Source organism: Nicotiana sylvestris, chromosome 10 (assembly GCF_000393655.2).
Source record: "Nicotiana sylvestris chromosome 10, ASM39365v2, whole genome shotgun sequence".
Lineage (NCBI taxonomy): Eukaryota > Viridiplantae > Streptophyta > Magnoliopsida > Solanales > Solanaceae > Nicotiana > Nicotiana sylvestris.
This window is the reverse complement of record NC_091066.1, coordinates 94,980,117-94,992,557: the sequence shown is the minus strand read 5'-3', so window position 1 is coordinate 94,992,557 and position 12,441 is coordinate 94,980,117. Positions and strand designations below refer to the sequence as shown.

Sequence of the window (12,441 nt, the reverse complement as noted above, 5' to 3'; positions counted from 1 at the left end):
TGGTACCGACATATTATCTAGGCCAAAGGGCAATCAAAAAGGAAAAAACAACACAATTTACCCAAAAGGCAAATGAAAAGGTTCGAAACAGACAGAGAGGATGAACACTTGTTACAAACCATACATGTTTAACATGGTAGTTGTTATACCCCATTTTAACACAGATCAAATTAGAGTATAACATATTGGTGATTCCTCAATTAATTGTTAACTAAAGAGTCACCACCTAACTATATTAAAAGGTGAGTTAGGACACCTAAATTATCAATTATTAACTCTATAAGGTCTACTAAACATTAGAGATTCTAAGGTAAGGGATTCAATTAATCTTAAAGAAAAGGTGTAAAGCACTACTTAAGATCCACATTAAAATGGTTTACCAACCGGACTTAAGTCAATTGATTAAAGGCTAAGACATGTGTTGTGTTTAAAGTTATTGTTACGTCTAAAGAGTTCTACAAGTCTACGTGCATGTAAAGTAGATTAACTTAATATAGTAGATTTGGTTAAACTCACGTTTTGCCCATTTTACAAAGCTAATTCCAAAAGTTCAAATAAGAAAAACAATTATATAGTTGAAAAACCAATGTTGTTAATATTCCCTATGTCAAGATGTGTTCTATGTGATGAGTATCTCTATTATTATCTAGAAAGACGCCTCGCCGAATTGATATAGTATCACATAACAATTAAGATTCTAAAATATGACTATTTAAACTGTCACCAAACACAAAGAAGCAACATTGTGATTAATGCAGAAATGTAAAGGACAATTGACTGGCTTCTCCGCCAGAACCGCCATGCGGAATAATTTTGTTGTTTTGTCGCTACATAAGCAGTGAAACATCAAAGTGTGCTGACTCCATGCGATTTTTATGGCGTCGTTGAGTCTTAAATTGAAACTCTTTGGCTCTGATTCTTAAACATTCACAGGAAAATAGATAAAGTAAAGCGTCATATTGTTATGTAATCTAATAGTCTCTAAACTACACAAACAAACCATGTTAACACTGTAACACATAGATATTATATGTGTTCGGACAAGCTCAATATTCCAGATAAAACAAATACAATTAGTTGTAACAAACAGAGAAGAGATTCTTAAAATTTCAAGAACATGTGTATATCCAATATTTCTTAAAGAAAGAACAATACATGGTTTCTACTTCTTAGGACATGGCTCTGTTAAGGGCAAATCTAGAGCAATTTATATGTTCTGTAGTTTATCCCTAAGCAAAAATCAAGATCTCTATAATGAAAACAAATCAGGTTTAATTCTTAACAAAGCTAACATGCTATTATATATTCCTTAAGTTTGACAGAATACAATTGAGGCCTAAAAATATGTCTAACATGTACCTATGAACTCAGTTTTCATTATTACTAAGTTATTATAGATGTTTAACTCTATTGCTAGCAGAAAACCAAAACCTCAACATTTAAATCAGCAACTATATTTAATTTATCATACAGACAAGCAGATTGTTTTGGGCATAACCTCTATAACCTAAACAATAACTAGATCATGATCTCTAAAATAGGGGAGAGACTCCAGCCCATTGTTAAGCATACTAGTTCTATTGCATTCAGATTACAAGTATTACATAGATATAAATCTTCTAACATACATGGTTTCTATACTACCATAATGCAACTAAAATAAACAAGAAAAAATGCAACACATTAACTGATTCAATGATCCATGGAATGGGTGAAATTAAAGAGAATTCTGAACTAACTTCCAACTAAGAGTTTAGGAGCAAGGACATTTTCGTGTGTGTTCATAATTAAACAGTACGCCGTCGGCACACCAATAATCATTTAAGAGCCTGCACATGGTTACATCCCAACAAATGAAAACTAATGTATACATACAGGCATTTCGTCAAACATTCATCAAACAAGTATTTGAACAAGTAGTCATAAAATCAGTTTTCCTAAGGACAAAGTTTCTATTGCGTGAAGTCTATACACTCTGTCACAAGGTTCAATAAACAGGCTTTCGAAAACCTAAAGCATGAGTTCTAACACAAAGAAAACTCGTCGACGATAACGAAAATAAGAATGGGTCCGAATTTCACCTGGTGTGGTGCAGTGAACGGGAGTTTGAGAAGCTTCAAATTTACTCCCTCCACGTAACAAGATCGAAACTCTGTTTTAGCTAACTAAATAGGGACAGAGATTACAGAAAAGAAGAGAATTACTTATTGATTCGATTTTGCCGTGTTCTATCTATTTTCCAGGATTCCAAAAGATGATCTTTCGGCTGGAGAGTTGAGGAGTATTTATAGGAGAAAACTAGGGTTCCGTTTCTGAGCGGGATTTGAAATTTTCAGATTTCAAATGAAGTCAAACAGAGCCGCTCAAATCCGAACGTTGGCATAGTAATAGGGATTCACGTGATTCGCTCAGTTCTTGCACGAAATGGTAAGATCTCGACTGAGGTAGAGAGATTCGACAAGTCTTGTAGTGTAAAAATGGGAGGATCATCTCTTGGTCATCTATACACGCCAAAATCGGATGAGAGAAGCTCTTATTTTGCTTGAAATGGGGCGGACAAAGATTGTACTTTGATTGTTGGAGGTTGAATTTTAGTCAAAAATGGAGAAGAGGACAAAGGCATAGCTATAAAGGACAAGGTTAAGAGAGGCGCTGCTTAGAGAAAGAAAATAAAACCCTAATTAGTTGGACATACTTGGGCTTCTGGGAAATGGGCTCGGTTAGGCCTGATATTTTAAAAATTGAAAGGCTTGACTTTGGGCTAGATATACAAGGCCGCATTTGAATGGCTTTTTTCCGGAAAAATTGCACGGGCGTCCAAATTGGTCGCTCTCATTTAACATATACCCATTTTTTAAAAACTTTTAACTTATACCCACTTTTTTTAAATAACTTCAGCCTCTTTTCTCCTCATTCTTCTCCTCCTTCGTTTTCTTCTTCTTCTGAAATAAATAGCTGAAATATGCAAACAAAGGACCTGTCTTCCTATAAATCTGTGTCTTCCTATAAATCTATGTTGCAGAATCTGGAGATTTATAGCAATCACAAAGTATGGATATTGCAAAAAGAGTAACTGCTGCACATAAGAGAATAGCCAAAGGGCCTGCTATCCATCCTAAGTGTGCTATGCTTCATGCAAGTGATAGGAATCACCATGTCTGAAGCACTCATAGTGCTGGGTACTGCATTGTTTCTCCTATATTCTGCACTATAGAATTCTGATATAATGAATCCACCACCTTTGCTCATAAGCAAATCTTCAGTATTTGATTGGATAACTAAATCAGATGTAGTAATCTCTTCAGCCTAGTCTTAGCCTCATATGCAACAATGGCAGAAGCATTGTCAACATTAGATTATGAATTTCTAAAACTTCAGCTCTAGAGCTGAAGTTTTTCAGTTACAACACGAAAACTTCAGCTCTAGGCTGAAGTTTCTCAGTTACTACACGAAAACTTCAGCTCTAGAGCTGAACTTCAGGCCCGCTACTAGAATGCTGAAGTTTTGCATGATTGCTTTTGCTACTTTAGCCTCGTATGCTGAAGTTATGCGAAAAAGCGGGTACGTTTGCAATTTTTTTTGCAAAGCGGGCACAAGTTAAAATGTGACACAAAAAGCGGGTATAGATACAAATGCCCCCTTTTTCCCTCCTCCAACTAATTTCTTTGGGCTTCTTTGTCTTAATAATTTGGACTAAAATTGACCACATTTAAAATTGGGAAATTGTCATTCCTATACCACAAAAGGAAACTATATTATCAAATATGTTCATAGTTTGCATATTACCCGCCATGCTAATAGTATTTCTACAAAATATAGACAATTCATTAAATAAAGAATCATTGTAGTTGTAGGCTTTCTTATTTAGGCGTGCTAATATTGGAGAATTAAATATTCCCACTCCCCCAAGTTTCTCTCTCCAAATCCCACCACCTCAATCATGTATCAAACTACACCCCACGATTTCCTCTTAGATCACCCACAATTTTCTCTTCTAAAACAAGCAAAAATCTGTAACCCCTCCACCATTGACAACCATTAAAAAGCTTTGAAGCTTTGAATTCGAATTTGGGTTTTCAAAAGACATTGTTTGTTTGGATTGGATATTTTTGCAAAGAATTAAGAATTCTCTCTACGTCTCTCTCTATCTCTCAATTCCAAATTTCAGTAATATAAGAGGAAAGGAAAAGAGAGCAGCAATTCCACCATTGACAGCCATTAAAAAGCTTTGAATTTGAATTTGAATTTGGGTTTTCAAAAATCATTATTTGTTTGGATTGGGTATTATTGCAAATAATTGGGAATATGGTTTGAAGTTTATATCTCAATTTTGAGGGGTTTTGGTGAAGATTAGACTTGGTTTTGGTTGAATTTCATATTGAAGAAGAAGAAGAAGAAGAAGAAGAAGAAGAAGAAGAAGAAGAAGAAGAAGAAGAAGAAGAAGAAGAAGACATGACATACATTATATTGCAGAAATTGTAGAAAAATTGTATTTTGTTGTTTATTTATTTATTTTTTATTCATTTAACTATTGTATGAAAGTTGAACAATATTGTAAAAAATTGTATTTAAGTAGTATTATATTGTAGTTGTATATATCCGAAAAAATTATAGAAATCAAATACATTGTCAACGAGCATTGTCCTCCAATGGAAATTAGGAATGATATAGGTGTTCGTGTATACATGGAGACAAAAAAGGAAAATAAAAACTTAGGATCATATCCGTTGTGTATAACTGTTCGCGATTTCAATATGGAATTGAGTATCACCAACGAGAACACAGTTGCACGTTTGTGCTGTTACATTTTATATCAAATTCTGGTTGTATATAAATGTCCTACATTTTATCTACATTTTATCTACAAATAAACTACATGTCAGAGTAAATATATATATCAGTATAGATTTTCACAATATCTACAAAATTTCTACATTTATTCTACAATAAAACTACATATCATTTGAAAAATTAATATGAAAATACAGAATTTCAATGTTTCTACAAATTATCTACAAAATTTCTACAAACTGTTCATAACAGAATTTATCTTTATTTTCATGCAGGTTCGTCTGGAACACTAAAGTTACTTGATATGCCAACATCTCTCATTATATAGGAATACAACTTATCTACAATTTTCTACAACTTTCACACATTATTCCACCCAGTTAAATACAACTATAATAACATACAACTTAAATACAAATTTTATACAAAATTTATACAATATGTCTTTTGTATATTTTGTATCTGATTTATACATAGTAAAAATAAATTTCATACAACTAATTATATATTATACAACTTATCTACAAATTATCTATAATTTTCGTACATTATTTCTACTAAGTTATATACAACTACAATATAATACCACTTAAATACAATTTTTTTACAGTGTTGTTCAACTTTCATACAATAGCTAAATGAATAAATGAAAAATAAATAAACAACAGAATACAATTTTTCTACAATTTATGCAATATAATGTATGTTATGTCTTCTTCTTCTTCTTCTTCTTCTTCTTCTTCTTCTTCTTCTTCTTCTTCTTCTTCTTCGAGTTTCAATATGAAATTCAGCCAAAACCAAGTCTAATCTTCACCAAAACCCCTCAAAATTGAGATATAAACTCCAAACCATATTCCCAATTATTTGCAACAATACCCAATCCAAACAAATAATGATTTTTGAAAACCCAAATTCAAATTCAAAGCTTCAAAGCTTTTTAATGGCTGTCAATGGTGGAATTGCTGCTCTCTTTTCCTTTCCTCTTATATTACTGAAATTTGGGATTGAGAGATAGAGAGAGATGTAGAGAGAATTCTCAATTCTTTGCAACAACATCCAATCCAAACAAATAATGTCTTTTGAAAACCTAAATTCGAATTCAAAGCTTCAAAACTTTTTAATGGTTGTCATTGGTGGAGGGGTTAAAGATTTTCGCTGGTTTTAGAAGAGAAAATCGTGGGTGATTGAAGAGGAAATCGTGGGGTGTGGTTTGATACGTGAGTTAGGTGGTGGGATTTGGAGAGAGAAACTTAGGGGAGTGTGAATATACGGTTGAGTAAAATTAGGAGACTAATTAATACAATTAAAATCTTAAAATGGTACATAAATGGTAATTAGATATATAGAAGGTAATTATATTAAAAGTTAAGCATGGAGGGTAATATAGTTTACTAAATGGCATATGAATGTAAAAATTCCTTTAAAATTTATATGTAGTTAACTAATAGCAAAATCTATTACTGGAACATTTGAAATCATTACTATAATATTATTTTAAATTAAAATTATTGGAAAATACTACGTAAAATAATATGTCTAGAGTATTAAAAATAAAAAAGAATAAAGAAATTAATAGAAGGAAAGTAGGACAAAATTGGGTATCAATAGTAATTTTTAAGCCGCAATACCAGGAAACACTATTGGTACAATACTAGGAATAAGGTGGGTTACTCATCGAGGATTGAATAAGGTGGACTAAGTCTTACACTTAAGAGGAAAACCGAAAGTCATTGAAGAATTTAGGAGGATCTCAAGTTTTAGAGAATGCCTTGTTTGGGCCAGTGACTCTTCCTGAATTTACTATATATAAAGGGTGTAGGTATGCATATTGGGAGGTTTTTAACAGTAAAGTGGTATCGTGAGAATGTTCACAAAGGGAAGTAGAGTGGTTTCTTATATTCTATAAGGCATATAAGGAGGAAAGAGGTTGGCTAAGAAATGTCTAAGCACAATGTTACCTTATATTTGATGCAATGTCGTGCATGTTGATGTTATCATGGTGTGTGTACGAGCTAGACAATGTTATTCATTTGAAACAGAAGGTCCTATAAGAAAACTCATCCAGTAATATCTTTTGTTGAGAATTTGGAAGAGCAAGTTGCAAGTATTCGAAGAAGATTGTAACCATATCAGGGAAATTACTGTAGAACTCAATTCCTAGGAGGTCTTATGTAAGAGAAATGTGTTGAGATATGCTCTCATGCTACTAGACAGTGAAAAGGTTTTATGATAATATTCACAAAGGAGTAGAGTGAGTGTTCAAACCATATGAGCCATATACACCGGATAGAAAAAGAGTGACTCAAGAAGGATCGCAACACTAGGCTGCTTTACATTGAACTTGATACCACAGGTAAACTTTCCGACGGTGCATGCATAAGCACAAGTGAGCAGATGCTATCCATTTGAATGAAAAGGTTCTCTAAGAAATTCATCAGGTATAGTCCCTTGCTAAGAATTTAGGTAAGCAAGTGGGAAGTATTAACCTAGGGTCATAATTCATTTCAAGGAAATAATTATAGAGCTCAGTCCCACAAGAAATTGGACATAATTGAATTTGTGATAAAAAGGCTTCACGAATGATACGACTCGTTCAAAGAGTATATACAGAGAATGACTCATAAAGATGTTCCGGTCTTGTCCCGTATTCCATAGCAACATAAGGAATGGCGTATAACAAAGTGGAACCGAGATCAAGAAAAGCATACACATCATGAGATAGGACAGTCAATATACATGCAACCACACCTAGAGAAGCCTCCGCATTTCGATGCCTCTTTATAGAATAACACCTGTTGGGCCCTCTCGAGCTCTAAATACCACCTTTAGCTTCTCCACGCCCTATGGGCGCTCTAGTGCCTTGAGCTAGGGGAGGCGTTGTGGATGTAGTAGCTGCAGAACTAGTTAGTTGTGAACACCCCAGCCCATGCTCTAGCGAGACGAATGATATTCTCTCTGAATGTGATCCCTTATACCACACTTGTAGCATACATTAGTACCATAGTGACATACTCCCGGATGACATCCCCTACACTTCACGCAATGGGGATGAACTCCTCTAAAATGACATCCCTTTTGCATACATCATAAGCATCCCTTTTATCCTTCCTCTAGGCTTCAAATATGGGAGTAACAATTCCATTACCGGTTTCTTGTGTGGGCCTTTGGAATTGCCAGATCTACCACCCCAAACACGCTGTTGAGCATACTCATAACACGATGCCAAATGTTCTTTCCCACATACCGGACAGACGAGGATTGGTGTGCCCAACCTAGGGCATTTGTTCTTCTTGTGCCCCCTCTTTCCACAACTGTAACTGTGACGACCCAGCCAGTCGTCTCATGAGTTACCAATTTGTTTCCCCCATTTCTACTTATTTATGCTTTGTTATCCATGTTTTATGGTATTGGGTTGGTCGGACCAAATCTGGAATGATTTTGGTAAGGTTTGAGACACTTAGTGTCTTTTAAGGGAGTTTGAGTTGGAAAAGTCAACCGGATGTTGACTTATGTGTTAGAGGACTCAGATGTGAGTTCCGATGGTTTGGTTAGCTTCGGGAGGTGATTCGTGACTTAGGAATGTGATCAGAATGGGTTTTGGAGGTTCGGAGTAGAATTAGACTTGAATTGGCGAAGTTGATATTTTGGCGATTTCTTGTCGATAGGCGAGATTTTGATATAGGGGTTGGAATGGAATTTTGAGAGTTTTAGTAGCTTCATTGTGTCATTTGGGATATGTGTGTAAAATTTCAGGTCATTCGGACGTGGTTTGGTTAGGTCTTTGATCAAAAGCGTATTTCGGAAGATTTTAGAAACTTAGGCTTGAATCCAATGTGATTTAGTAGATTTGATGTTGTTTGAGGCGTTTTGATGATTGGAACAAGTTTTAATAAGGCATTGGGTTATGTTTGTGCTTTTGATTGAGGTCCTGGGGGCCTCGGGATGATTTCGGGTGGTTAACGGAGAAGTTGAGATGTCATTGCAGCTTCTGGTGTTTTCGCACTTGCAGTTTGGGGACTGCAGGTGCGGTGCCGCACGTGCGGAAGGAGAGCCGTAGAAGCAAATTCGAGAGAAAAGTCTGGAACCGCAGATGCGGTAGTTAGACCGCACCTGCGTAGTCGCAGATGCGGAGAGTGGACCGTAGATGCAGAATTGGCCTTTAACTAATTTCCGCAGAAGCGGTGGATAGACCGCATATGCGGTATTGCAAAAGCGGAAAAAGTTGCCACAGATGCAGAACAACTGGGCAGATGAATTAAAAGAGTCCTTCGCAAATTTTTGGGTTATTTCACCATTTTTGACTTCGGCTTAAGAGCTTTTGGACAATTTGGAAGAGGGATTTCAAGGGAACTTCGTTAAGGTAAGGATTTTGGACCTAAAACACATTTTTATGGTAGTATTTCATGGATTAAGGCTGAAATTAAAGGAATTAAAGGGCTAAAAATGAAGGATTAGGGTGTGAGTTTAAGAGGCCTTAAATTGAGGATTTAAGGGGCCATTTGGACTCTAATTTTGGTATTCTTGATATGCATAGACTTGTGGGAAGATAAGAAATATATTGGTATAAAAATTTTTGAATTTCGAGACGTGGGCCCGAGGGTCGGGTTTTGGTAATTTCGGGATTTTTGCCCTTTATTGATTGCTTTCGCTTGGGCTTTGTTCCCTTAGCATATTTTGATGTCCTCTTTCTGATTTTGGATAGATTCAACACGTGTGGAGGCTGATTCGTGGGGTAAAGGCATCACGAGCTAGAGATTTAGCCGGTTCGAGGTGAGTAATGATTGTAAATGATGCTCGGAGGGTTTGAAACCTCGGATTTGCATATCGTAGTGCTATATTGAGGTGAGGCACACGCTTGATGACGAGCGTGGAGTCGTGCACTATTGAGGATTGTGACTTGGTCCATCCCGATTGATGATTTTACCGCGTATTTGAATGAAAACTATTTGTTATCCTCATTACTTGGGCTGAATGCCGTATTTGGGCCTAGTACCAACTATTTGAACCCTTCGGGGCTTTTTATTGATATTTCCTCATTGTTTTGACTTTATACTTGAACTCAGTCATGTTATTTTTCCACTGTTTTTCATACTCAGCCATGTTTACTCAGTTTTAAGACTTAAATGATATTTTAAATGATGTTTGGGCTAAGAAACACTGTTTTACTATTGCCCGAGGGGCTTGTGAGTATTTTTGACTGAGTAAGGCTGATGGCCTAGTTGTGAGGAAACAATGATATAGATTTGAGGCCGAGGGCATGAGATATATACGCCATGAGGTGACTTGATTGATATGAGGCCGAGGGCCTAGATTTGATGCCACGAGATGGCTTATTATTGTGCTTAGGCCGTAAGGGGCCCCTCCAGGAGTTTGCACACCCCTAGTGAGCGCGGGTACCCATTGTGATGTGAGATTGAGCCCGAGGGGCTAGAGATGTTGCCCGAGAGGCGGATTCGCTGATACTGTGCCCGAGGGGCGAACTTCTATTTGTTTACTTTACCTTAATTACCTATCAATTACTTGTTTACTTGTTAAAAGAAGTTTTACTTGATTCTTCACTGGTTTACTGCTTTTAAATGATTTTTACTGCTTCATTACAGAATGTCGTGTGCCTTACATGTTTTCTTACTTTTAGTAGTTATTTACATTTGTTACTCACTGAGTTGGAGTACTCACTTTACTCCCTGCACCCCATGTGCAGATTCAGGCGTAGCTAGTCCCGATCCCAAGTGCTGATTCGTTCTAGCTTCAGGCGGATCTTCAAGGAGTCTTTAGGTAGTTGTTGGCATTTCGCAGCCTGGAGCTCCTCCATATCTCTTTCCTTTATGTCCTTAGTTCAGTATTTAAACTCTGTAGTTACATTTGAGGACTTAGTATTGTTAGATGCTCATGACTTGTTACACCCCGATTAGGGCTGTGTCGGTTGTATTTCCGCATTTTATCGATATTTTTCCCCTATTTAGTATATTTAAATCATGGTTAGACTATTTTTATGTTGGTTAACTGCTTTAAAAAGTGAATTGGATTCAACTGGCTGGCCTTGTCTTCACGAGAGGCGCCATCACGACCGAGTTCGGGGTTAGAGTCGTGACAAGTTGGTATCAGAGCCTAGGTTACATAGGTCTCACGAGTCATGAGTAGGTTTAGTAGAGTCTCGTGGATCGGTACAGAGACGTCTGTATTTATCCTCGAGAGGCTGTAGAACTTTAGGAAAATCCTCACATTCTTGAAATTCTTGTCGTGCGAACCTGTTGATCCGAGTACTAAACTTCTGTTATTTTATTCTCTCACATATGGTGAGGACACGCGCTACCGGACGGGGTGGATGACCACCGGTGCCACTAGCTGAGGCCACCAGAGGCCGAGGATGCGGTCGTGGTCGTGGCAGAGGCAGAGTAGCGAGGGCAGCACCTGTAGATCCACTAACTGCCCCAGCTTAGGATTAAGCTCTAGCTATGGATGCTCCAGCAACACCAGTTCAGGCACCAGCTGTGCCCATGGTGATTCCGGGTCTTCAGGAGGCCTTGGCACATTTCTTATCAGTTTGCACTGGCTTGGCTCAGGCGGTTTTAGCCACTACAGCCGCAGCTACTTCATAGGCCGATGGAGGCAATTAGACTCCCGCCGCTCGCACACCTGAGCAAGTCGTGCAGAGATTTTAGACGCCGGGGGAACATTCAGCCCAACCAGTTGCAGCTGCTCAGGACTATGTGATTTCTGTCATGCTGGAGGATAAGCAGCGCAGGTTGGAGAGGTTTGGTAGATTGCAGCCTCCGACCTTCAGTGGCGCAGTGGGTGAGGATGCCCAGGTCTTTTTGGATAAGTGTTAGAGGATTCTCTATACTATCGGTATTCTGGAGACTAGCGGGGTCGCTTTTACCACCTATTAGTTTTCAAGAGCTGCTTTCACTTGGTGGAAGGATTTTGAGAGGCGTAGGCCTGTTGGTGCAACACCCTTTACCTGACAGTAGTTCTCTGTTCTCTTTCTGGAGAAGTATGTACCGCAGTCCCGCAGAGAGGAGCTGCGTAAGGAGTTTGAGTGGTTGCATAAGGGAGAGATGACTGTGACGCAGTACGAGATGAGGTTCTCCGAGTTAGCTCGTCATGCTATTTGAATGGTTTCGACAGATAGGGAGAGGATTAGGAGGTTTGTTGATGGCCTCACTTATCAGCTTCATATTCTCATGACCAGATAGAGGGTGATTGGTGCTAATTTCGAGGAGGTTGTGGATATTTCTCGTGAGATTGAGTTTGTTCGTTGTTAGAAGCGAGAGGAGAGGGAGGCCAAGAGGCCTCAAAGATCTGGCAGCTATAGTGGTGCTCCTTCGAGGGGCTAGTTTCAGCACAACAGAGGCCGTTCATTCAGGCCTACTCAGCCAGCTCACCCAGGTTATCGTGGGGCATCATCGGGTCATGGTTCTCACAGTTCTCATTAGGGCTAGTCATCACTTAGTGCCCTTCCAGCTCAGAGTTCAACCCGTGCTCCATTATTTCAAGGCTCTTCTATATTGAGTGCATCTGCTAGTCACTCCGGTGCGAGGGGTTCCCTTCAGTCCCCTTCTCCAGCACCTGGGAGTTGTTATGGGTATGGCGAGATGGGTCACATGTGGAGGTAGTGTCCTCGTCGTTTTGCTAGTTCATCTCAGCAGA

The 12,441-nt window shown here is 38.0% G+C and overlaps 1 long non-coding RNA gene across 1 annotated transcript; it reads right to left on the bottom strand.

Moving 5' to 3' along the window:
- Window positions 1-689: 689 nt before the first annotated feature.
- Window positions 690-2,636, bottom strand: LOC104212035 (uncharacterized). Its single transcript, XR_707286.2, has 2 exons — window positions 2,082-2,636; window positions 690-918 (listed from the first exon to the last, which is right to left on the bottom strand). It is a non-coding gene; the product is annotated as an uncharacterized lncRNA (long non-coding RNA).
- Between the last annotated feature and the right edge of the window lie 9,805 nt (window positions 2,637-12,441).